General features: G+C 45.8%; 1 long non-coding RNA gene across 2 annotated transcripts in view; it reads right to left on the bottom strand.

The window, feature by feature from the left end:
• LOC133342058 (uncharacterized) overlaps positions 1–24,080 on the bottom strand; it is a 198,617-nt gene that overhangs the window by 22,496 nt on the left and 152,041 nt on the right. For both annotated transcript variants that reach the window (XR_009755084.1, XR_009755085.1), the window contains 2 exons: positions 21,542–21,659; positions 18,087–18,204 (listed from right to left, as the gene is read on the bottom strand). This is a non-coding gene — a long non-coding RNA (uncharacterized LOC133342058). The remainder of the gene's footprint in view (positions 1–18,086; positions 18,205–21,541; positions 21,660–24,080) is intronic.

The raw sequence follows: 24,080 nt of genomic DNA, 5'->3' as shown, positions 1-24,080 counted from the left end.
AATACTGACAATGAAAAATTAAATCACAGATTTCGGTGAATGACATTATATTTATGCACATTTTACGATTTATCCACCCACGTTTTCTCTCAATCGCACGTTACATTGTGAGACTGAAAATTGGAACAAGTGCATTTAAATTGTATATTTTTGTTATATTTCAGATGGATACGCAGTGTGCCGTTGACGGAATAACGTCTTCAAAGCAACAGTACGGAATATTTATTTAAAAGCCATTTCAGGTTTCTAGGCCAAGGAGCCATCACTGCTTCAAATTATGTCCGGGATAAGGTCACCGCAATTTTTGAATCACAAACAGCATTGCAATCAATAAAATAAATTCATAAAATGGACCAATCATTACACAACAGTATTGTGAATGATTAAAAGCCCGTCTACTGGTTATTGGTGGAAATGGAGACCGTCTACATCAGTTTCAGCCAAATAAATATATATAAAGAGGAAAACCATCCTAAAACTACCCGGCCATATGTACACGAAACATTCGACAGATTAAAATACAAAGTAATAATTGGCCAAACATTTATTGGCAATAAAGGCTGATAATAATTGACACATCAGGCACACTCCTCACACTATATATGCATGCATGCGTGCAATGGATGGAAAGTATTTGATTATTTATTTGTTGCCCGCTCGCTTATTTACATTGTCCCAGTTATGTAACATAGCAAGTTGCTGAGCAATCCGCAACTGGATCGAGTACAAGAAGAGGCCACTGGCGAGGGAATTATTTGCATCGCGCTCAGAAAAACCTCGGCGCACGATTTCACGGGGAACCTCGTTAAGGTTCCCGCGAAGAGGCCGCTCGATTTTTTGAAATTAGTGAACGCTCTTTACAACTTGGAAAATCTGAAGCTGCGCAAGCGATTTCAATGTTTCCTTCGAATTTACTTCCTTCCCCCCCACCAAAAAAAATAGGACACCTCCACGGATGAAATCTCGACCATTGAATGCGGCGTATTGTTACAACAAACCTCAATGTGTTACTTATTCGTTTTAGGAACAAGAAGCCAACATGAACAGCCAGCTCTAATATATAACAGTCAGCTGGGAGAGAAAAAAAACACGGCTAATTGCATATCAAAGGTTGCTAGAGGATATAACTTTTCCCTAAAAGCCCACTCGTGTGAAATATTCAAATGCACATGATGCATCATCTCCGCCACCCCCCCCCCCCCACCCCAAGGCCTTGCCATAAACTAGCTGCAGACAAACGCCGCTGCCTCTTAAAGCAAGAATTTTCTGCGATGACTGCAAAAAGGAATAGGTACATATGTGCAAGATTCGTGGAAGCAGAGCCGAGTGCAGGGAGGTCTGTGGTAGGCAGCGCAGACTTTGGTTTGCGAGCACCAATTCTATCCAGTGCGGCGCAGTGTGCAAGTTTCGGCATCGTGTTAAAACGTTTAATCGGGAAGCCAGTCTCGGGAACCGGGGACGGCACAAAAACCCGTCGCTATTTTGTTTCGACGTAGAACGCTTTTTAAAAACTGTAATATTTATTTTGGCTGGACACATAATCTGAATTTTCCAAATCTCCAGACCATGTTAAAAAAAGAGCCAACGAACGATCGCAATGATAAATACCGCGACAAAAAACACGTCGAATAAAAGGTGAATTCCAACCCTCGATATTTGCAACGGGCGCACAACCCCAGCCGAGGAAATGCGATTTTAAATTCATAAATTAACGTAATGGACGTGCATATGGTCAGCACGAGTGGGTGATGAAGCGCAGGTGAAGAGAGGCAAAAAGAAAACGGTGCAAAGGCTTACCGGCCTCACTCCGTCGCCTTCCACGCGGGAGGCACCGACGCTCGGTAGCTGCAGCACGGTGGTGGCACGAAGTCTCCCTTCAGCATTGGGCTTCCAGACCCCCCCCACCGCCACCACCCCCCCCCACCACCCCCTCCACCCTGCCGCCAGCCACCTACCGACCTCCCCTTAACTCCCAAAGTCCCCACACCTTGCGCACCCCACCCCCCCGCAACCACCTTCTCGTCCGCCGAGTTTCGCCTTAAGATTCGAGATCGCTGTTTTTTAAACCACGCCGCTCGCACAGCTTCCTCTGGCCTCTGGGGGGGGTGGAGAAAGAAATATAAAAAGAAGATATAGAGAATATACGAAAATAAGCGCGAATGTTATTGTAGTTTAATAAAATCGTCGACGTTAAAAATAATAAAATAAAACTTGCCGTTGCCCGTGCCTTGGGCTCGCTAGCCTGCGCGGGAGAGCAACCCCGGTGTTTTCGCAGCATCACGAGCAGGCCGACGTTAATTTATTTATTCGACATCAAGGGATCGCAGGACGACAAGAAGGAAGATGAGGAGGAAGACGGGGAAGCATGTCAGAAGATGCAGGGACGCCACGGTAACGCAGAGGGCGGCGGGGGGGGGAAGCAGGAATCAGGGGAAGCAAAGGGAGTGTTCGAGGAAGGGGAGAGAGAGAGAGAGAGAGCGCACGAGAGAGCGAGGGAGGGAGAGGGAGCAAGGGAGCGAGCGAGCGAGGGGAGAGATTTTCAAGGCTACCGCTCTTGCCGGCGGCTCGCGCTCCATCCAAGTCAATTGATAGCGTCGATGCACACACGGGCTCGGCTGCTGCTGCTGCAAGCGGCCTCGCTGTGCACAATGCGACGGGGGGGCTGCAGCCGCCACCGCCGCCGCTGCCTGCCGCCTTCAGGCGCATGCGTTGTTTCACGGAATGGCCGTGCCTGCGCGCGCGTGTGCGCGCACCTTTTAAATTACGGTCTTTAATATATTTATTTCCGTGCCCGATAAAAACACATTCTTTTACTTTTTTAAGAACAGTTACGATTGTGACGGTTAAAAGTGCGAGGGGGGGGAATTTTTGCTGACTCGCCATCATCGGTTTAAATCCAAATTAAATTATTCTTTCGTCGAGGAAGATACGGAACGAACGCGGACGTAGAAATGTTGTCTCGTGCCGAAATAAAGCGTTAAAAGTACGGCGCGCGTCCACACCTACGTATATAGTCGTCGTGTTGCACCGAACATTCTCTAACACCAAGCTCGTTATTATCATGGCAAACCGAAACCATCACGAAAACCCTGGAATGGCTTAGCCTGCAGAAAATGTCCGATAATAAAGGTTTTTTACGCCGGGATATTATCTAGCCGCACTCATGGGTTTGACGCTCAATGGGAGTTTCTGTGCCTCGGTTAGAGCTGGAAATTGTCGGCAAAGATCCAAGAGAAATTACTTTGGTCGCTCTGAAAAAATGCGTTCGCACTCATATCCTGCCAAGAATGTCGCAAAGAAGTTGACAGATGGGGGGGGGGGGGGGGGGCAGATGAATTCTAAGAATTTTGCAGGGTTAAAAACAAAAAGCACTTGTTCTACAATCCAAAATATTTTGACCTAAGATAGAAACAAATAACTTTGTAACACCTTTCAGTTTCAGACAACGTAAAGGCGGATTTTGCTGTTGTTGTTGCAACTCCGTCAAAAAACCTTCGTACAGTGAACGGAACGATGTGCAGTCTGATTTTGAAATTAAAAAAATGTTCGCCGTTTCAATAAAAAAACCACCCAGCTCTTTTAGACGTTATGTAAAAGTTCAAGCGGAGTAAACACAAAGACATCGCCAACATTTTTTTTTGCCTCTCGTCTCCTCATTATTTTAATAGATTACGCATTTTCTACGCTCATAGCCAAGTTTTACAAGAGTTAAACTATGCAGCTTTCATCTGAATTTGTACGCAATATCTATACGTCGGAAACCCATCTGCGCATACTATACCTAAATCAAATACTTATACAAAAACTGAACAGGTATCCTTAATATTTACTTTTTGGGTGAAATAGCGTTCGCATAATTTTCTAACCCTCTCAAGCAAAGGGAGAGAGTAAAGCAAAGTGTCACAAACGAAAATCGTCCCAGGCAAACGGCCTCTCTCAGGAAAACCACTGTACATCGGGGGGGGGACGGGACAAATTAACACACGCATCACAAAGTCAAAATGTGTGCAAAGGGGAAGCTGGCACCGTTAAAGACACTCGGCGCAAAGCATTTGACAGAAGCACACTGAAATATGTAAGTGATGTAACGGGTGAGCAGTGGAAGGAATTATGGAAATGAGATAAGTAGAGCCCCTCCTTACCGGTCAAAGTCGGGCAGGTAACGCGCGCCGTGCGCGTTATACGGCCACTGACTTTGGCCACAGACCGGTCAGCAACACTGCGCTATTTTTATCCACCAATCCTGTCGCACCTTCTGACTGGCACTGCTGCTGCATGATCGTTCGCTTGTGCTCACGTTCGCTCGCTTGCTCAGTTTGTCCTGTTCCAGCACCCGGCTTTCTCTCTCCTGCACTCCCCCCTCTCTTTCTCTCGCGCGCGCACGCACGTACGCTCGCTCGCTCTCTCCGTCTGTCGATAAGACCAAATAAAAAGAAATCGGGAAGGGAGCGATGGGGAGGTTAAAGTCAATCGTGAAGAGGTCATGTATTAAATGATCGCTGGTCGACCATCCCAGCAACAGCCCAAAATGCGCACAGGTATCGTGCAACACTGCGACAGTCAACCCAGTAACACTTCACCCCGGTAACATGCAGACTAACGCTGAACGCAGAAAATATTGTACTTCGCTTTTCTCCTAGTATTGCGGCTTCTTTGTTTAATTTTACTTTGCCAATTAAAAAAAAATGTGCTTGTCAAGTAACACTTTAATTTACAAAGGTTTAAAATTAGTCTTCTTTTTCCCTCCCGCCCTGCCATTTCTTAAAATATGTAATTTTTGTACATTAAGAATTTGTCAAAAAAAAAATCTTCACGCAATATGGCTTTAAAAAATATATATAATTCGCAAAAGCGAAAAAACAGGTCCCTGCCACTGTTACGAAAAAACGCTTTGTCTGGTCGATATCGGCTTGCTTCTGCTCCGAGTTTGCCTCCCGCTCGACGTCTCCTTGCACGCTGCTGCCCGCCTCTCTCACTCCCCCCCCTTCTCTACTCCCCCCCCGTCCTCTTGTTGGTCGCCCACCCTCTGTTCTCTACCCACGATTCTCCAGCCGCTTGTGACATCATCAACGGCGCGACACACTGTGCCATTACTTTAAACGGGCGGTGGCTTGCCCCAGCTTCCTCGGCCAAAATATTATAACATCCCGAGCACCCAACCCTCTTTCTTGCCCCCTCTCCTCCCCGAGCCCCCACTCCCCGTCTATTGCTTCCCCCCCCTCCCGTAAAGCTCAACTCTCCATTTTGACGCATTCATGGAATATGATGTAAAGAAAAAAGGTCTTTCCTATTCCGGTGAAATTCCACATCGGCGGACAAAGCAGCACAACAGTTGCTGTTTTCGGATCGACTGAAGCCATTTGTATTTTGGTGGCCGTAAAAATTAATTGTAAAAAAAGTTAACAATTTAGCATTTCGCGATTTCGCACGAGGTCACGTCCAGCGCGACCCGCGACCATTTCCGATCGAAGTCAGAAGCTGCACAGTCCGCGGCGGTGGATAGGGAAGGGGTCAGCGACACAAGATTAGACAAAATCCCGGAGGACCCAGCGGGCAGCGGTGACCACCGCAACGCAAATAGCGCCTCTCGTCACGCCAGTCCGCAAATCGATTGATCGACCTGTACTATTACCATCGACAGCGACGGAATATTAACGATAGGCTTTTTGTGCGCAAAAGAAGCGAATTAACCGTTTCGCATACCGCATTGGTGGAAAAGCTTTGGCGATATCAAGTGTTGGCACCGTGAGTGCCATTGGCGAAATAAAATATATTAAAACAATTTATATTTAAACATTAATTGAGAAAAAATACAACTAAATAATTGTATTTAACCATCACCGTTTTCCGTTCTTCTTTAAACACTATCTATGACATTAGAAATAAATACATCACCGGCGGTCTAATTAAGCGGTTCAAGTGGCAATCGCAAAGACTAGAATTTCACGAAATTTAATTTGTTGTTTCAATTTTTAAGATAGATGATTAATTTTAACCAGCCAACAACCCGTTACATGTTTTAAGTCGCACACCATTTCCTCACAGATTCAGAATTCAAAATGACAATGCTGAATTATTAAAGAGGGTACACCCGAATGTAGACCCGTCTTCATGGACAGATTATTTATTGGGGGGGTACCTTGCTCGCATTTACGTTGTCCACTTCGTAATTGAACTCTTGACCCTATCGGGATGGGGCTTGCCGCGCTCGCAAGGCGAAGGGAACGTCGGCCCCTCGTCCCAGAACGAGGGCAAGATCAAGAGACGGAGAGGGGGAGAGAGCAAAAAAAAAAATTCCAGTTCCCGTCCAAGAGCAACAGAGAGATCAATGCACCAGCATCCATTTTAAAGCGATCACTGCTGCAGCCAAACGACTAAATGCCGCACAGCAACGCCATTTTACCGCCACCACCCATGCGGTGGAAAAATATAAAGCCTGACCAGAGCCTGCGTGCGATACCATCTTATTTTGCAATATTTTGGCTTTTTATGTACAAACCTGTCCACGTATACGTTATGCTCGACATACTCAGCCGTATTTAATTTCCAATCACCCACCGACAGAAAACATCCACCACTCGACACCCACGTCCACCCCCCCCCCAACCACTCATCACCCCGTGCTACCGATGCAAGTTCACCCTCCGATCGCAGGTATTGATTTTTTTGCCCTTTTGCATAAAGTAATAAAAGATACGGGTTATCGATCGGCGATGGGAACGATTTCAGATTGATTCTGGATACCGCGCGGGAAGGCTTCCGATTACTGCGCAGGTAAGGAACAGGAGTCCGTAAAATAAAATAAACTGTTGAATAATTGAAGTAAAAAGGTGTGTGCGGGGCAATTAATCAGGGCGTAGTATTCAATTATTTACGACACCTGCAAATGGTTGTTTTGCATTTTAATAAAGATATCGGATGGCCCTCGTCTTACTGAGCGGCCATCGGTGTTGTTAACTATTCAGTTGCATTGATAGCTCGCGCAATTGTCATGTTCACAATATATCCGAGCTTGAATTCATAATACTCATTCGCGAATGTACAAGATAAATGAGTTTGGTTACATCTAAATATACCACTGTGTTGTCAAAGAAATAAAAACTATTACATTTCCTGAAATAGTGTACAAGTAAAACCAGCATGCACTGTCATTGACTTCCATGTAAATGTTTTACCAGTGTTCTCAACAAAGAAAATTGTATTCTTTGCATGCCGATCTTCAAACCTGTGAAACATTGCGTAATTTTTGATATTTCAACTAATCGTGAGGCTTTTGCTTATTCGCTTGTTTGCGTGTGTTCATTAAAATGCTTCCCTGATTGCGAGCAGAACCCGTTGTCGTTGGCACCGGCAAACTCGACCGAAGCCGTTGAAGCGAAGCGTGGTGCGGCATAGGGAGTCCGCTTCGCGGGCATTTGATGTTTTGCCCATCATGGCTCTCTGGATCAGTTCACACTGCGCTGCTCTGATCTTTAACACATCAATGGGCGAGCACGGTGAGACCCCATCAGCCAAAGAGTAAAAAATAGTCATCATATATAACTCTCTATTCCCCCCACTCACTCATTATCCTACACTGCAGCGAACACTTTCAATATACAACGTACTTAATGTACTTTCCATCTGGAGTTTACGCTTGGCCAACATCAAAACGACAATCCTTTTTCTCATGGTACTTTATGCAAACAACACTTTGCCACTGTAAAACAAATATGCAGTTGCGAAATGAATGCTGCACACAAACAATATCATTGATTTTAAAGAGAGGGCAAAAAAAAGCATATTTTTAACCATTGTCTTAAGGATGTGCAGCGTGGATGCATAGGAGGGATGATTCGCATTACCTAAACTAACAACGCCACGATGATTTGGCCAGACAGTCGTGCAGAACTGGGCCAGCCAAACCTGCGTGAATAGCCGTGCCGACCAACCGGGTGGAATCACATGGCCTGCTGTATGTCAACCAATGCTCAAGCTGCAGCAAAGTCACATGGGCAACTGCTGCTCAACTGCACCCCTAAGTGCAACACGCCCCCCCACGCCACCCTCCTTCCCCGTTGCAGAGATCCAGTCCGTAGCCCGTCGCCCCCCCCACCCTCCAAACGGCCCCCACTCTCTGCTGTGCCAATGCGAGCCGCCATTACATTTTATCTGCTGCCCCTCCTAGACACTGCTGAGCCGCCGTATGCCCTCTGTTCCGACGTGCCCCCCTCCTCACCACCAGCACCCCCCCACCGCCCCCCATTGCCTTAACAAACACTGCTCCATCTTATCATAGTTTCTCATAATCTCCCCATCCGCCCCAGCGCTGTGCCCCGGCCACACCGGTCCACCAACAAATCTCCCCAATCTCCAAATGCTATCTGCGGCAATTTGACTTTACTAGACACACAGAGAGAGAGAGAGAGATGGCGAGTACCAAAAAACTTCGGCGGGGGCGTGGAAATGAAAAATAGTAAAATCTTGTGCTGCGTTCATCATTGTGGCTTTTTTTCCTTTTAAGCAACGAGAAAAGGTGCGATTAGCGGAACGGCGACTTAACAAAAAAAAACCCACAAAAACCCCCACCCTAGCAAATATAAATGGAATATACGGTGAAGTGTCAATAATAACGTAATGCATCGGGGGGTGGGGCCCGTGGTGCAATATGTCTCGCACACTGCCGCACCGTGGCCACGATGAACCGGCTTTCGGTCACCGGCCACGGCTAATACCGGCGGCGACTGACATCCGGAACTGGTCTCGCTTCAGTCCCCTTCACCAGCCCGCACCGATATCGGCGTGGTCAAATATGGTAAAGTAATCTCCGCGCCCAAAAAAAAGATTCGGAGGCCCTTCATTCAGCAGTGATTTGACAAAGGGCTGTAAAACTGTGATTTTGCAACGCAGCATAGAAACTGTGAGTACAACCACACAAGATACATTTTTTTACTTGGAACAATATACGCAAAATATGACTGTGCACATGTGCACAATCCACTCTGGCGTTACAGAACCATCAAACCTCAATAACCACTTGATGCATTGCAGGACCTCTGGTCCGATCCACCCATTCTCTTGAGGCTAACCAAATTTCACAGTTCACACGAGGTCAGGCGCGGTCCGTGTTTTTTTTTTATGAGCACAAGTCACTGGACAAACCGCCGATAATTCATTTGAGCACAAAAGACCCACGCCCAAAACGATCTGTCTGGAAAACCCGGTTATAGCGCGCTAAGGGTGGAATAGACCACACACTTCGTATACTTCCCACCCGTTCTTCCATCCATCCCACGGTTTGCCGTGTATCAAGACGGGCGTGCGGTGGAACAACAACAACGCGCCTCCCCCCCCCCACCGATGGCAGGCATCTCTCGTCGTCGTCGGCGGTTGCGTTGCGCGCCCGCGGGGAAAGCTAGAAGGTTGTACAGTTATCTCCGTAGGTGTAATGCTAAACTATACAACCTACTACCTCAACCCGAAGACGCGCGGAGGCTCAAGTGTAGATCCCGATGTGGGGAGGTTGGGGGGGGGGGGGCTGGCTGAGCGATAGTTGATGAGGTATAACTGGACGGAATTCTCAGAGGTTGTAAATTTGCGACTTGTACAATCTCCATCGAAGTGAGAGAGAGAGTGAGAGAGCCGCTACGATTGAAGGACTCGTCACGCGCACAATGCTGGAGCAGAACACAGTTGCTGCCGGCATTTTCGTAATGGGTAGCATTCCAATTTACGTGGAGGAAAAAACAAAGGGTTGCGTTATACCGCGTGGTCCAGATGTCTTGTGACACCCCCCCCCCCCCCCCCAAATAAATTGATGCCAAACATGTTTTTCCACTTTGCATGTACATTTCTGTTTTACATCAACCTTACTTTTTAAATATTACGTTTTAGAGAGTTAAATAGAGGGGGGGGGGGGTCACAAGGCATATGGACCACCCTACACTCGGTATCCGAGTTCTCATGACAGGCCATCCGGTGTGAATTTTTTTGTTAGCTTTTCACTTCCCTGCATTATTGCTGTTGAGCAAAACAAAACAACAAAATCCAGTTCTGGCACGCAGGTTTCTTTTCTTCCTCCCGTTGGTGCCACGCTGTTTGTACAGCCATGATTTAAACACTAATGTACTTCGTAGCGTATCTCACACTCCACCGATTGGATTGCGGCGACAAAGGTGTAGCCGATCACGAATAAAATCGCGCGAACCGCAAGCAACGCAAGCCCCCTAAGTGACTGCATTGAGCCCGCCATGAAATTTGGACTATTTAACCCCATTCGGTGAGGTTTATTGGAGTGCTGCCTAATATACATGTAATTTTAAATACTGTGCACATATATATATATACACAACCATGTACGAAGGGTGCATACATCACGCATGTTAAATAAGACAATGTTAAAAGAATATGGGTCGTTCACAATTCCCCTTTTTCAACGGAATGACAATTTTGATGGCTCAAAACGAATTCCCCCCCTCCCCTCCCAAGTAATTGACCCAAACGTTTTTGTTCCGTTGCATAATAATTAAAAGACATTTTTGTGACAGTTAAATAGTCGGGGTGGGGGGGGGGGGTCACAAGACTTCTGGGACCACCCTACCCTGTATAGCGGACACGAAATACAAAAGCCTCTCCCCCCATGAAGGCTGTAGCCACTCGTCGTATGATAAATACACACAATTAATACTTGTCCGCGGTTCCATGATCAGCATTAAATGTTTAACGGGAACCACGATGTGGGCCCCGTGAGCATTATTAATCACCGACGGTCTGGACAAGAAGATAGCGGAGATAACCCCCCCCCCCCACCTCCCACCGCCCTCTTCAGCCAAACCTTCTCAAATGAGACGGCGCACACACATGTTGCGTCTGATAATCAGAGGCTCCCCCCCCGCCCTCTCTCCCCCCACCGCGTAGACAGTGATGCAGTCATAATTCAATCAGGTGACAAGAGATATGGGGACGAGCAAGGGCCTAACCGAGTTTCCGCGCAGGACACAGTTGAGGGAGGCTGTGCTGATGTTGTCGACTGGCGTCTCAATTTGTGACCGAAGCGGCATAACGGTGGACGAAAACAACCCCCGACGAAGGCCTTCAGTCGGAGGCTTCTGCCAGTGAGGGCCAAGTGTCCACCTTGCATCCTGGGACCCTGAAACCGATGCTGAACTACACCCGAGGCCTGCTCCGCTAGCCGACCCTGTGGGAAACGTGGCACCAACGCAGTCACGCAAACCGGTCGCTGACTTAACGGGACGGCCTCTGGCGTGTCGCAAGTTTGGCGTCCCAAAATATTTTATGTCCAGGCAGCGTTACGCAATGAACGTCAGCTTGGCGTTCGCTAAGACAAATAAGCCGAGTCTCCGTTAAGTGCCGTCGCGATTCATTTTTGATTCTGCGGTCGCCCGCTAGCAGGAGCAAAATGCCGCGATAAATGCTACAGTGTGGCTGCGTACAGTCGCTTTAAAAGCAAAGATAGCTGGCAAAAGTGGTGCAATGGTGATGCCCCATGGCAGAAAGAAATATGTATCCGTGGACATTTTTAAGTCATATATCTGGTTACAACAGTCTTATCTGGTTGGGTAGTGCAGCTGTATAGCGTGCGGGCTGGAAAATCAAAAAGTTACGTGTTTGAATTCCTTGACAGGGGGTTGATCAAGTACAATTACGTGGAAAGTCAACAGCGGTTCTCTCCTCTGGAATATCTGGCTCCCACAATCGGAAATGTGGAAATTCCACCACTGGCCCAGGGGCTGTTGAGTGGGCACGAAGAGCCGCCTCGTGCTAATAATCTGAGTGGGGAAAACCACTTTAACTTGTTTTTTACAACTATATAATGTTTTGTTTATATGTGGGTACGTGCTATTAAAATTGCGAAAGAGATGCGGCCGCATTAAGATATTTTATTGTGCTGTTAATTGCATACTTAACTTTGAGAAGTTTGGCGCGAAGTAACTGCCCAGTTTACAAATGTGTCACCATATTAAAATGTGAATCTCTGGGAAAACTGAAATCTATGCCCGGTTTGCCACAGCCTATTGTATGACAAATAACGTCAGTAAATGGACACCATCCCACAGACCGACTGCACTGAAAAAATGGTCAGCCGGTGTGTTATGTAACTTCCACCATCGGGAAACAATTTCATTCATAAAGACCTTTAGCAAGTGATAAACTCTGCAATTTCTGGTCTGGTAGATTTGATATATATTAAAATAAATAAGCCCCTTGTTGCACTCTCTTTCAAATCTCTAAGGTGTGTTGTCATTTCAGCAAAAGCAGCGAGGTAGAGCTGTGTAATCTAGACAGCCATGGGATTAAGTGGTCAGTGTGACACCTTTATGCAGCGATAAGCAGGGGGGGCCAACTGCAGTAGCAGCGTGTGGAGTGACCACGCGCACAGGCACAACGTGACAGCACGGTGGCGAGATGTTAACTACCTCACCCGGTATACAGGAGTTCGTGGGTTTGATCCCGACCCTGACACCTGCTGCTGTATATTTCGTGTTTGCGTGTTCTCCTCGTAGTCGTGTGGACTGTTTTTTTCCGGGCCCTCTGGTTTTTCCCCTCCACATTTAGAAACGTGCGTCTAGAGTATTTGGCTGCTGTACCATTTCCACGCGATAAGCCTCTTCGTCGAGCTGTCGTTTGTAGGCAAGTCGCTTCTGAAAAAGTTCCATACGGCTCAGTGGGCCTTACACCTGGCAAAATAAAACTAAATAAAACGAGTCTCCTCTGGCCACTTTACTCACAGCTAATTGATACGCTTTTACACGACACTGATGAAAATACGAACCAGCACACAAAGGATAATTTATAACTTTACGGAGAAAATGTTTAACTCGTTCTACATGTCTTGAATTAAACAACATTTATTCGCGTTTTCCTAATTTGTTTCCATTATTTTCATTAATTTCCATTCATATTTGTTGGCATCGATGGCAATGACAGGTAATGATCGCTTGACATGTCTGACTTGCTTTTATTTTAGGTATCAATAAAGCAAGTTCATTTTGTAAAATAAACTGTGGTTGTATAACCTCTAAATGCGTATAACCAGACAACAGTCTGAGCAAATGCTGCCACTGCTGGGCTGTAGTCGTCCATGTAAAAGAGTGACTTGGCTCAGTGGGGCTTACATAATATAAAGTCTGTCTGCCTATTGCTATTTCAGATACATGCTCATCAACGGCGAGTGATCATGTGCAGCTGGAAAATACGGAAAACCAATGGTCTACTCGGCAGGTCAACTCTGCCGCGAAGTTGTTAAATTCATGTTCTAACAGATAACATACCATAATGCAAGTGTTTGGATTATGCAGACAAGCTGTCCAAAATTGTGCAGTGATAAGCAGCTAGTTCCTGACCTCCAAGAAATATCTGCGTGGACAAAAAAAATAAAAGGCAACTCCCATGATGGAGTGTTGGCTTACTATCCAGACTGTATCCATGGAAAGATTTAAAGTTTTCAGATACGGGATTAGACCTCTTGGACACATTTTCAGTTGATATTTGAAAAAATGAAAGCCGCCTTGAAACAAACTGCATATAATTTAAATGTAATGGAAAACAACCGATATAGTAAATATGGCAGCACTTAACAAGAGTGGAAATATAAAACAGGTGGTTCAAAAAGGTTTTTCAATACACAGAACTCGAATGAAAAAAATTAAACAGGCCTATAATTTTTAAAAGTTTCATTTCTTTCACTTTCCCGCCTGTCCCCACGAATCAAAGAAAGGCATTTTGAGCAGATGCAAGATTTGTAAAGGTTATCGAATGAAGCCAAGACAAAACCTCTTAAGGTCGCGCGAAAGCTTTACATCTTTAGCAGAGGAACATTGTAAGTTTTGCCTGTTCTGGAGGTTCTGGAGAGGTAGTGCTGGCCTGATAAAACAATTTATTTGATCAGGCTCGCATCATAACCACCTGTGACATCACAGCATGCCTGATGAACCTATGGTCCAAATTTATTTTTTTACTTTTACTGGGGGGAAAGAGAGGTATTTTTTAAAATCAAAACGTCACATGTTCATTAACGTGCATTTTATTTCAAAGTGTATTAATTCTGAAAGTGTATTAACAGTTTAACACTTGAAGCGGTAAGGGGTTTTATATTAGCCTTTCGCCAAATTAATTAAAATAGGTCATTACAATTATTTACAAGAAGATAATGATAAACAAAACATCAATAAAAATTTGATAGATACCTTTTAAATATCACTCTCTTATACAACACGATTGTTTTTTTTTCCTTCGAATATGATAGAGTACGCAATTTATTTAGTTTTTTCCTTTCCAGACGAGAAAGCTAACTCCCCCCATTTAGTGCTAATTGTTTTGCTGCAAGGCCGCATGATATTTGACAGATTGCGTTAAAACACGGGAAATAACATCTCGCGAATAAAAAGGTTCGTTTCGTTATTTGCTTCCGCATGCACGGTGTCGCCTGGGACAAAAAGGGGCCGCCGCACGTACTGGTTACACAACAAAAGCTTCCGAGCCATGTTCGTGCGCTGCTTTATTAACTCTCCGCCGATAAAGACGAGCTCGCGAGTGTTGTACAACATTAATTGGAACGGCGATGCAATGCCGAACGACTGCCCACATTTTAGTATTTTTTTCAAATTTGAACGGCACGCCACCACTTCCGAGACGCAATATTTACGCTGAAACCTCCCCCCCCCCCCCCCCAAAAAAAGCAATCGCATCTTGCGATGGCCGCATTCACTACACGGCACCTAAGCATCGAATAGATCCTGAAATAACACGAAAACCTGGGCGCTGAACGAAATGGATCACTCCCGCATTGTCGGCATATATGTTTAACACTGCAAATTGTAGCTTAAATGCTTCTCACCGTGGGTGATATTTACATTTTTTGCGATACAAAGGCCACCTTCACCCTGCCTATTTTTTCTGCCTTCTTGGTTCTTAATATCATGCCAAAAAAAATAGGGAGTTCTCTTTCAAAGGCTCATGTTACAGCACAAGTGAAAATAAAAGATACGATGAAATCAACGGGATTTTGCTCGCAGACAAATTTTTCCGTTGCAGCTGCACCCAATTACGTCCTTAGGGTGGGCCATTTCCAATAACCAAGCGGAATGTTGCGCGCGTACCGTAATACGTTGCACCAACGCTTACCCTCCTCCTCCTCCTCTATTTGGCAGGAACACGACCACACGCTTGAAATTTAACCAATTAAAACCAGTGTGGCATGCCACGAGTTCTCTAATTGCTAACATTAATTTTGCGAGCATCTCAATATAAATAATGACGCAAATAAATGCACGTATACCTTAATCAAGTGATTACTTTGAATTTTGTGACAAAAGTAAATTATGAAAGCATATAAACAATTGTATAAAAGTTTCCTAAGTTCACAATGGGCCTCCTTGTTTAAAAAAAAAGTACTTTTCTTTGTACAAGACAATAGGATTTCAGAAGCAAATCTTCTTCGTGTGGTGCATCAAAAGATGTCAGATAATAAAGACAAAGATTCCTCCCCCCATATAGCCTTCGATAGACTTTTGGGGCAAGTGCTATTCGCAAGCACCTATGAAGGACGGCACAGCACACGATGGGGGGCGTGGCGATGATTACACATCTCACCGGGTACTTATTTGAGCCTGAGTCGAACTAGGGGAGGCCCAGGATTGGTTCAGTAATCATCACTGGTGTTGGTCATGAGCGGGAATCGAACTCGGGTCGCTAGGTTCATAGCGCAGTGCACTAACCGCTGTGCCACCACTCCACAGATAGCGTACATGTATAAACAAACGCCGAGAACGACATTTTCACGCGACGAAGCTTACCGGGAAACGGTGAGCACTAACGTTGCCCAGTTCATCTCAGTCTAAAGTATTTCATCCGAGCATGCAACGTAAAAAAAGAAACACGGTAACAAAAAAGAACCAGACATCAATAAATGTTAAGCATAGTTAGCACGTCGAGCAATATGAAACCGATTCACGTTGAACTGCAAGATGCGATAAAACTAATACGTAGTTTGAAATTTAAATACAGCATGGGCATGGTCTTAAAATGATTTGACTTTTCTTTGTCAACTTTTTCCAAACACCACATAGCATAGGTTACATTCACTTATGGCAAACAACATGACTTCTCCACCATACGAGTGTATTTGCCTAAGGTGCTGAAATGTTGTAAACGTGTGTGTGTGTGGAGAGCAATCGCACAGTGGTTAGCATGCTGCGCTACGAACCCGGCGACCGGAGTTCGATTCCCGCTATGGGCCCCCAACACCAATGACGATTATCTCAATCAGTTGTGGGCCTCCCCTAAGAAGACTCAGCCTCAAATGAGTACTTGGTGCGGTGTGTAAACATCCCCACAGTGGAGACAAATACAGCCGGGCGTGGTGCTGGCAACCCACGCCCTCGTGTACCATGCCGGCCTTCATAGGTGCTCGCAAATAGCACTTGCCCCAAAAGTCTGTGAAGGCTATATGGGGTATATTTGTCTTTGGGGAGCATTGGCACAGCGTTTAGCGCACTGCATAATGAAGCCGGCAAATTGAGTTTGAGTCCCTGCCATGGCTAATAATATCAGGAACACATGATATCAGAACCTGCTCTAGGCACCGGGGAAACCAAGGTGGCTGAGCATCGTGCTGATCATGTCACCTCCGGCCTTAATAGGTGCTTGCTAACAGCACATACCCAAATAGTCTGTTAATTGCCATACAAGGATTTTTGTCTGTGAGTGTGTGTACGTGTGTGCATGGTTGTCGAGTGCATAACAGGTGCTTGCTAAAATCACTTGCCCCCAACATGTCACGGGCGGTGAATGTCGGAATCGTCGTCTTTGTCTTTTAGGCCGTCGCGCCGGCGAGTGGCTGCGTGTGCGTGCCCTGCCGACACAGACCCGTAGACACGAGCTTGTGCAAAACTCCCACCACAAGTTCGGATCTACGGGTTTGTGGCGACCGGCGGAATCCAGCCCCGCCGCGCGCCCGTCTGTGCGACTACTACCGTCCCGTGCGCCCCGTGTCTCACTGCCGCCGAGAATTTCCGCGCGTGGCGACAAGCACCGATGTTTGGTGTCACGCGCGCTGCTCACTCACTCGCGCCCGCAAACGGCACACTGGCTCGGAGAGTAAAAAATGTGAGCCCGGGGCACAGGTAACGATCACCTGATTGACACAACCGAGTGATGAAATACACGTAGCGTCGGCACACGTAGGGGAACGTAATGAAATGAGGGCGCTCGCATGCCTGTGAGCTAAATTGGTTTGGTCGAGAGACGACAGGGGATGTAGAGAGAACAGAACAGCTCGTCTATTTGTGATGTTCTCTAACACTGTAACCCAGTCGTAACAAACATAAATATTTATAAAAAATAAAACATACACACGCGCATATTACACATGCCGACACTGTTTCAAACGTTCAGCTGCAACGGTGAATATTTTAACAACCAATCAACAAATATTCAACGTAAATTATTTCCACTGATAAATGTGTGTTAACTTTTGACACGAGTGTTCATCCTGGATGCGTCACGTCGCCAATTCTTTTTGACAATCACACGAAACCGAATTTTTTTTTTTGTTTCGTCAAGAACGTTACTGGCATTTCGCTGGCAGGCAGAGGACTCAATTCGTAGCACACATCATCAAGTCCATCCAAGGCACCGTCTGTGATCGCTTCAGCATGAACCAAATCCCCCGTGTGCAACCAAGCCTGGCCAGGCACCCATTTTTCTCGAAATTTCAGTTTCAACTCCATTTGGCCGAGGCCGGCCAGAAAACTACGAACGAATCGCGCATCACCTATCCCAGCATACCTTCCGGTGGGGAGCTGCCCACCTTTGCATGCCTTTGTGCCCTAACTCCTCCCCCCCTTCTGCCACGATTGCCGCTACCGCTGCTGCCTACCACGAGCCCACCACGTCCGCCCACGCAGAACCCCCCCCCACGCCCAACGCCGACGCTCCCGCAACCACCCTCCCCACCAGCCGTCTCCCCCTACCTCCGCACGAGACACACGCGCGGACTCGAGCGCACGGACAGACGTGCGAGAGCGTACGCACGCGCTCACAAGCTAGCCGTCATCCCTCCAAGCCAGCACCCCCCCACCCCTTACCATTTTCCGCATTGCGGCAGAGGCTTGGGTCGTCCCGTTTATTACGTCTGTGCTCGCATGTGTAGGAACAGGCCTCTCTCGTCTCTCCTCTCAGCCCGGGCAATGCTCGTGGCCGCGTCTGTAGCAGACAACACACGAGCGCCAGTGAAGCGGCACCATTGTGTGCGCCGTCGCATTTCATTTTTCGTACGTGCAAATTCAACAATTCAATCTCCCGTCGTTTTTTTGTTATACTTTCGTTCATCAATCTCCCGTCAATAATTCATAGATTTTTTTTTTGCATCGTTATTAAGAGTCGTGTGCAAATGCAGATTTAATTATTTAGATTTTTTTTGCTGTTATTGCAAACAACTGCAAGTACCGTGCTGCAAAAATATCCACTTTGCATTTATACTCTACACAGGTGCTCTGTCTAAAGCATATAAGAAACGTTGCAGAGCAACATTTATTTATACACAGTCTCTAATATACACCTTTTCCCCAATGGTTTCAACATACAGTGTGCTATTTAAAGCCACATTCAATGAATTGTTGTAAGAATAGTCTTCCATCTCATTGTGGATTTATGAAGATTTCAAAGCCGTTGGCGAACGCCGCCGCCACCGCGGCTGTTTGCAAACATCACGCAAAAGCTAAAAAGGTTGCACACGAGGCATTGCGCACCCGATAAGATTAAAAAAAACATTTTGTTACATTAAGTCGCACACCGCAATCTATTAAGCGCGCCAATTTGTCTACAGCAGCTGCAAAAAGCTGCAGACTCGTAGGGGAGAGAGCTATTTAATGAGGGGCAAATTAAAGCAATAAATAAATATATAAACACTTCCACAGTTGAGCGAGCTTCAACAGATTCCACAGCAGGGACCTTTTGGCAATTGGCCTGAAAACCCTGCTTGTTGCCATGCGATCGAGGCCAAGTTTTTGTATTTTGAATAGAAAACACTTTTATTCGCCGTTTTACAGCGAACTCGAAAAAAAAAACCCGAGGGGTTGTTCTCGCGAGCCGAACCGCGCCGCTTACTTTGCCCTCCGAAAGGGGCCCTCTTTCAACGTTGCGAACCGGGAGGCCGCCTTCGTAATAAAAGCTCGCGTCGTCGGAGCGAGAGAAAGTGTCCCGTTGAAACGACTCTTGGCGAAGACCTGGTACCGGAGATTTCCATTCTCCGCTTTACTGCGCCCCCTTCGCTAGCGCCACGTAGTCCACCTTTTAAAAAAGCACAAGTTGGCCTCACAAAATTTGGACGTTTAATTCGAACTTTTCCCGCAAAATTCGAGGCGATTGCGGCGCGTTGCTTGGTTCACGCGTTTTTATTCGAAAGCGCTTGTGCGTTTTTATCCGAGTTACTTCGTGATTACACGGCGCCCGCACGAGTTGCTATACGGCATACGTTGAGAGACGGACAAATGTGTACACAAAGATAATAGTTCAGAGCTGGAACTTCTGTAAACAGATAGGCAAATAAGGTGGCAAGCGTTTTCAAACGCTTGCAAACATACAATCTGGTAAATATCTGCGGCCTTGTTTAGATATGTCCTGACTAAGGTTGCATCGTGTTAGACTTTGCGACGGTTCCAATTTTTGGCAAACGGTTGCAAATTAATTATGTTTTACAATGGTGCATTGTTTTATATCCATTGCATAAATCGGACAATGCGAAATGTGAATTTTTTAAAAGGTGACTGCTTCGCAACGCTTTCTATGGAACCATATGTTTGGGCCTAGTTCAGATGGAATTTTATTATTATATACTACACTCGACGTAAGTGCAATGGAAAAGCAAAAAGCTGGAATCTACACAAGGCAAATGATATGAAGAACTTACTGGGATAAAAAACATTTGTTTATTTAAATCTGTGCATTTCAAGCCTCAAATGTACAATAGGAATGGAAATAAGCTCCAAGTTCTTTTGAAGTAGAACGTTGTCGCTTGTGGGCAGCAGGCCAGGGGGACAACTAGCAAAGGACTTTCGACTGTCCCTGATTAAAGGAGGCCACCTTGCCGACACAGCAAACATCGTGATGGGTTTGTATGTTGGGATCCCAACAGTTCGCAACTATATATATGGTTAATATCCGAAAATGGGTTGTGATAACTGGAAGTATAAAGTAAAACGTGTAAGTATAGTCCCATTAGAAAAACGCCATCTAACCACTGCTTTTAAAGACACCCATTTGAAATATTTTAACAAAGTTCTAAACTGAAAATCAAATTTCTCCACGAAGTGCATTATATAAAGTTACGATCGATGCATGTGACAATCACTCCACGTATACAACTCAAGAATAAGTAACAAGACACAATTAAAACAAACTAACGCACTTATATTTGTTTGGCACGTTAGAACATCGTTTTCCATCCTATGGGATATCAGGACGACCAATCTGGGCTTGATTTCTTTTTAGGCTCTTTTTGTAAAGCTTGGTGGGGTCGCATTGCCCGTCTGCTAGCTGCCAGAAGAGCGTAGCGCGGATGTGTGCATAGAATGCATGCCAGCGAACACAAGCCGCGAGGCAGAATGCTCGAGTACCAAGCACCGCCAAGTCTCCGCTACATTTTGGGACAAGTTCCATGATCGAAAATAAAGAAATAAAACAAAATAGGTCAGACCAAAAGTTAACCATTTAACAAACCCAGGCCTAAAAAAAAGAGGACGAATTGTTTCATTTTCCTCCACTACGCGTTTCATTTTCCTCCACTACGCGTTTCATTTTCCTCCACTACGCGTTTCATTTTCCTCCACTACGCGTTTCATTTTCCTCCACTACGCGTTTCATTTTCCTCCACTACGCGTTTCATTTTCCTCCACTACGCGTTTCATTTTCCTCCACTACGCGTTTCATTTTCCTCCACTACGCGTTTCATTTTCCTCCACTACGCGTTTCATTTTCCTCCACTACGCGTTTCATTTTCCTCCACTACGCGTTTCATTTTCCTCCACTACGCGTTTCATTTTCCTCCACTACGCGTTTCATTTTCCTCCACTACGCGTTTCATTTTCCTCCACTACGCGTTTCATTTTCCTCCACTACGCGTTTCATTTTCCTCCACTACGCGTTTGCCGATTTTGAGATATCATGAATGAAAATTGGACCCTCACGAAACGCGACGATGCAACGATTCCGCTAAAACGGAGTTAAAGTTGCGCTGGGTTCAAAAGTTTAAATTTAGTTTTTAAAACGCTCTACGTTAATTTTCACGGAATAGATAATACGTTACTCCAAGGAAAGGTGTAAGGTTCAATGATCGCATCGAAAGTCTGACAAATGCAAAGCGGAGGGGAAAAACGAAGCCACCATTTTGTTACGCCTTACAAACGAGCGCAAATCGCGTACAAAAATATAATCACGCAATTTTGTCCCCGAACGTGTTATTTTAAAAGAACAAACTATTTTCTCCACAAACGTATGTGACACGGGTAGAGATTTACTCCGAGATCGAATCTTGAGTACCCACCAAGATCTGACAAACACTGCCGCCGATCCCGATCTTTGCGCGGCGAAGATGTCAGTGACCGGCAGCTGTAGCGCCAAGTCGCTCGATGTCCACCAATACCTCGCACAGACCACCAGACCTGCGAGAAAAACCACAACGTATCGGTCAAGAGCAATACTCAACGAATAACGCCGACGACCGGGTAACAAAACCGAGCGCTGCCAAGGTACATTTCGAAAGTACGATACTCAATTTGTGCGCTAAATTCGTCGGCCGCACCACAAACGGGGCCCGCGAGGCGGTAAAGAAAAAAGGAAAAAAAAAGGGAAGTAAAAATTGTCCACGATTTAAAAAGCCGTGCGCAACGGAATACGGCGAAACGTTAAGTAGAAAGCGCTGAAAATATATCGGCGGGTTTTCGAGTTCGCTTCGACAGAAAAACGAGAGCCCGCGATCCTCCGTTGGCGGCAATATGAACGTGGCTGCCTGATGGCGGAGTGCGGGTCTTAGCGCCCAAAGTTTTCGACGTGCTTCGGCCTGCGCTGCCTATTCCCAGGGAGATTTTTTTTTATTTCGAAAAAGCCAACTATTAAAATCTGGGAAGTCTGCCATCCTTTTCTAACCAGCGTTCTCGTCCAAGACCCATGTAAAAAAAAAATCTGGCCCAGTGCTCTGCCTTCGCTGAGCGACAATGGCGGGCCGCCCGTGTTGGCAACAGCGATGCCGACTGCAGAGGGGGTGAGCAAACGCAAAAGTGAGCACGCCAGAGCGAAAAGAAAATAGTACTGCGCATGCTGAGACTTTTCGTACTGAAAATCGCAGCGTCCGTGTAGATAAACGTACTCGTTGTAACATCGCGAACTGTTAAGCTATCTATTTTCCCCCCCTAAAGGTTTCACTTCGCCGCATGCTTGCACAGGGGCTTTACGGTTTCCTGTAAAAATCTCAATGAATTAAAAAAAAGAAAAAATCAGGCATATTTATTGGACACCCCTGGTAGACCTAACTGGGCTCCGGACCCAAGCTGCCATTCTTGGCTCTGGGCCCTTTCTTGCAAACACACATTCCGATCACGAAGCACTGCGGATTCTTTCTACCAATCCCACGCGTCGAGACATTTGAGCGGCAAAAGCAACCAATGGTGGTAAGCGTTGTAAAATTAATAAATAAAACAACCCCGAGTAACTAAATAAATAAAATAATGCTTGCCTCGCCTGCCTTGGCAGAAATGAACAAGTTACAGTTGAAATGCCAAGCCAATACAGCTCGTGTGTTCGCTAAAATATACCCGAGCATTATGTTTCAACGGGCGATGGCACTGCTCAGGGATATTAAATGTAAATAGGGTGCATGTGGCAAAATGCCAAAACCAATGCATGCCTATTTGAAAAATGTAAGACAAAATGAGGACTGGTTTCACGACAAACGGAAAACATTCTTTAAATTATTGCCCGTGATTTCATTTCGCAACACTTCCTAAACGCACGTCGTCATTTTTCCTCTTCACATTTTTTACTCCCCACCGCCCTCCCTACAACGAAAATAAAATTAACAGGAAATTAGAATTCTGTTCGAAAACTGCAGCGCGTAAAAATGCTTTAACGCAGAGAGCGACGAGTGTTCGAAAAGGGAAAACGTACCCAAATGCGTTTTCAGGCTGTAAATAAACGCTTTTTGTTTATGAAAAGATTTATCGGGCGTGAGAGGGGGCAGCCTTCTTGGAGGGCCGCCAAGGGCCCAACACGGCGACAAAGCAGCACAAATAAGCATTGGGGCTGATCTGTTGGAAGCTCGTCGGACGAACAGAGCCAGAACACTGCGTCCTGCGCGCCAGATAGGCCAAGCAGCGAAACTACCCCCAACAACTGGAGATAGCGAAATCCTACTGGCTCTCTGGGAATGGCAAATGGGCGGGGGGAGACGGGTCAGGTGACTTGGCAATGTGGCTGTGACATTTTAAAGGAGCGGTAAGTTGTGCGGGCGATGATGCATACAAATAAATATATAATAAATTCTCAACCAGGCAGACTACGAGTGCCATGCAATGGGAAAGCTAAATAACCCATCCTAGAAGGCTGCTGCTGACAACTGTTGGAAATTTGATTCAGATTTTTTGGTCATGCAAAATTGTATTTCCTTTTTTGTTTGTATACGGGACATATGCGTGCATGTCTGTGTGTGTTCAGTCATGGCATGTTGGCCAACATGGGCCAGAGGCAAAATATGAGATGCAAAGCAGCTGCCATGAAACGTTTATGAACTAAAAAACTAAATGTTTATTAATTTCGTTGTGAACAAAAAAATCATTTTCACCACGAACACAAAAAACGCACCAATTATTCAAATGTTATTTCACAAGAGGCAAATGTGAAAAAGGTGAATGTTTGAATATTTTGTTGAAGATAAACAAAAAAATAGAAATGCATCAGGTAGTGCATTTACATTACACGTTTCTCTCCGCCCCCATTTTGTTTTACGTAACCCTCCACGTAATTATTCTGGGAAAGTCCACTCCGTGAAGGTGCCACTGACTTAATAGCTGGCAGGATTATTGAGGCTT

This window comes from Lethenteron reissneri, chromosome 13 (genome assembly GCF_015708825.2).
Source record: "Lethenteron reissneri isolate LAM-NWPU_2019-01 chromosome 13, ASM1570882v1, whole genome shotgun sequence".
NCBI classification, from domain to species: domain Eukaryota; kingdom Metazoa; phylum Chordata; class Hyperoartia; order Petromyzontiformes; family Petromyzontidae; genus Lethenteron; species Lethenteron reissneri.
Note: the sequence above shows the minus strand (reverse complement) of the source record. Positions and strands in the feature narration are given on the sequence as shown.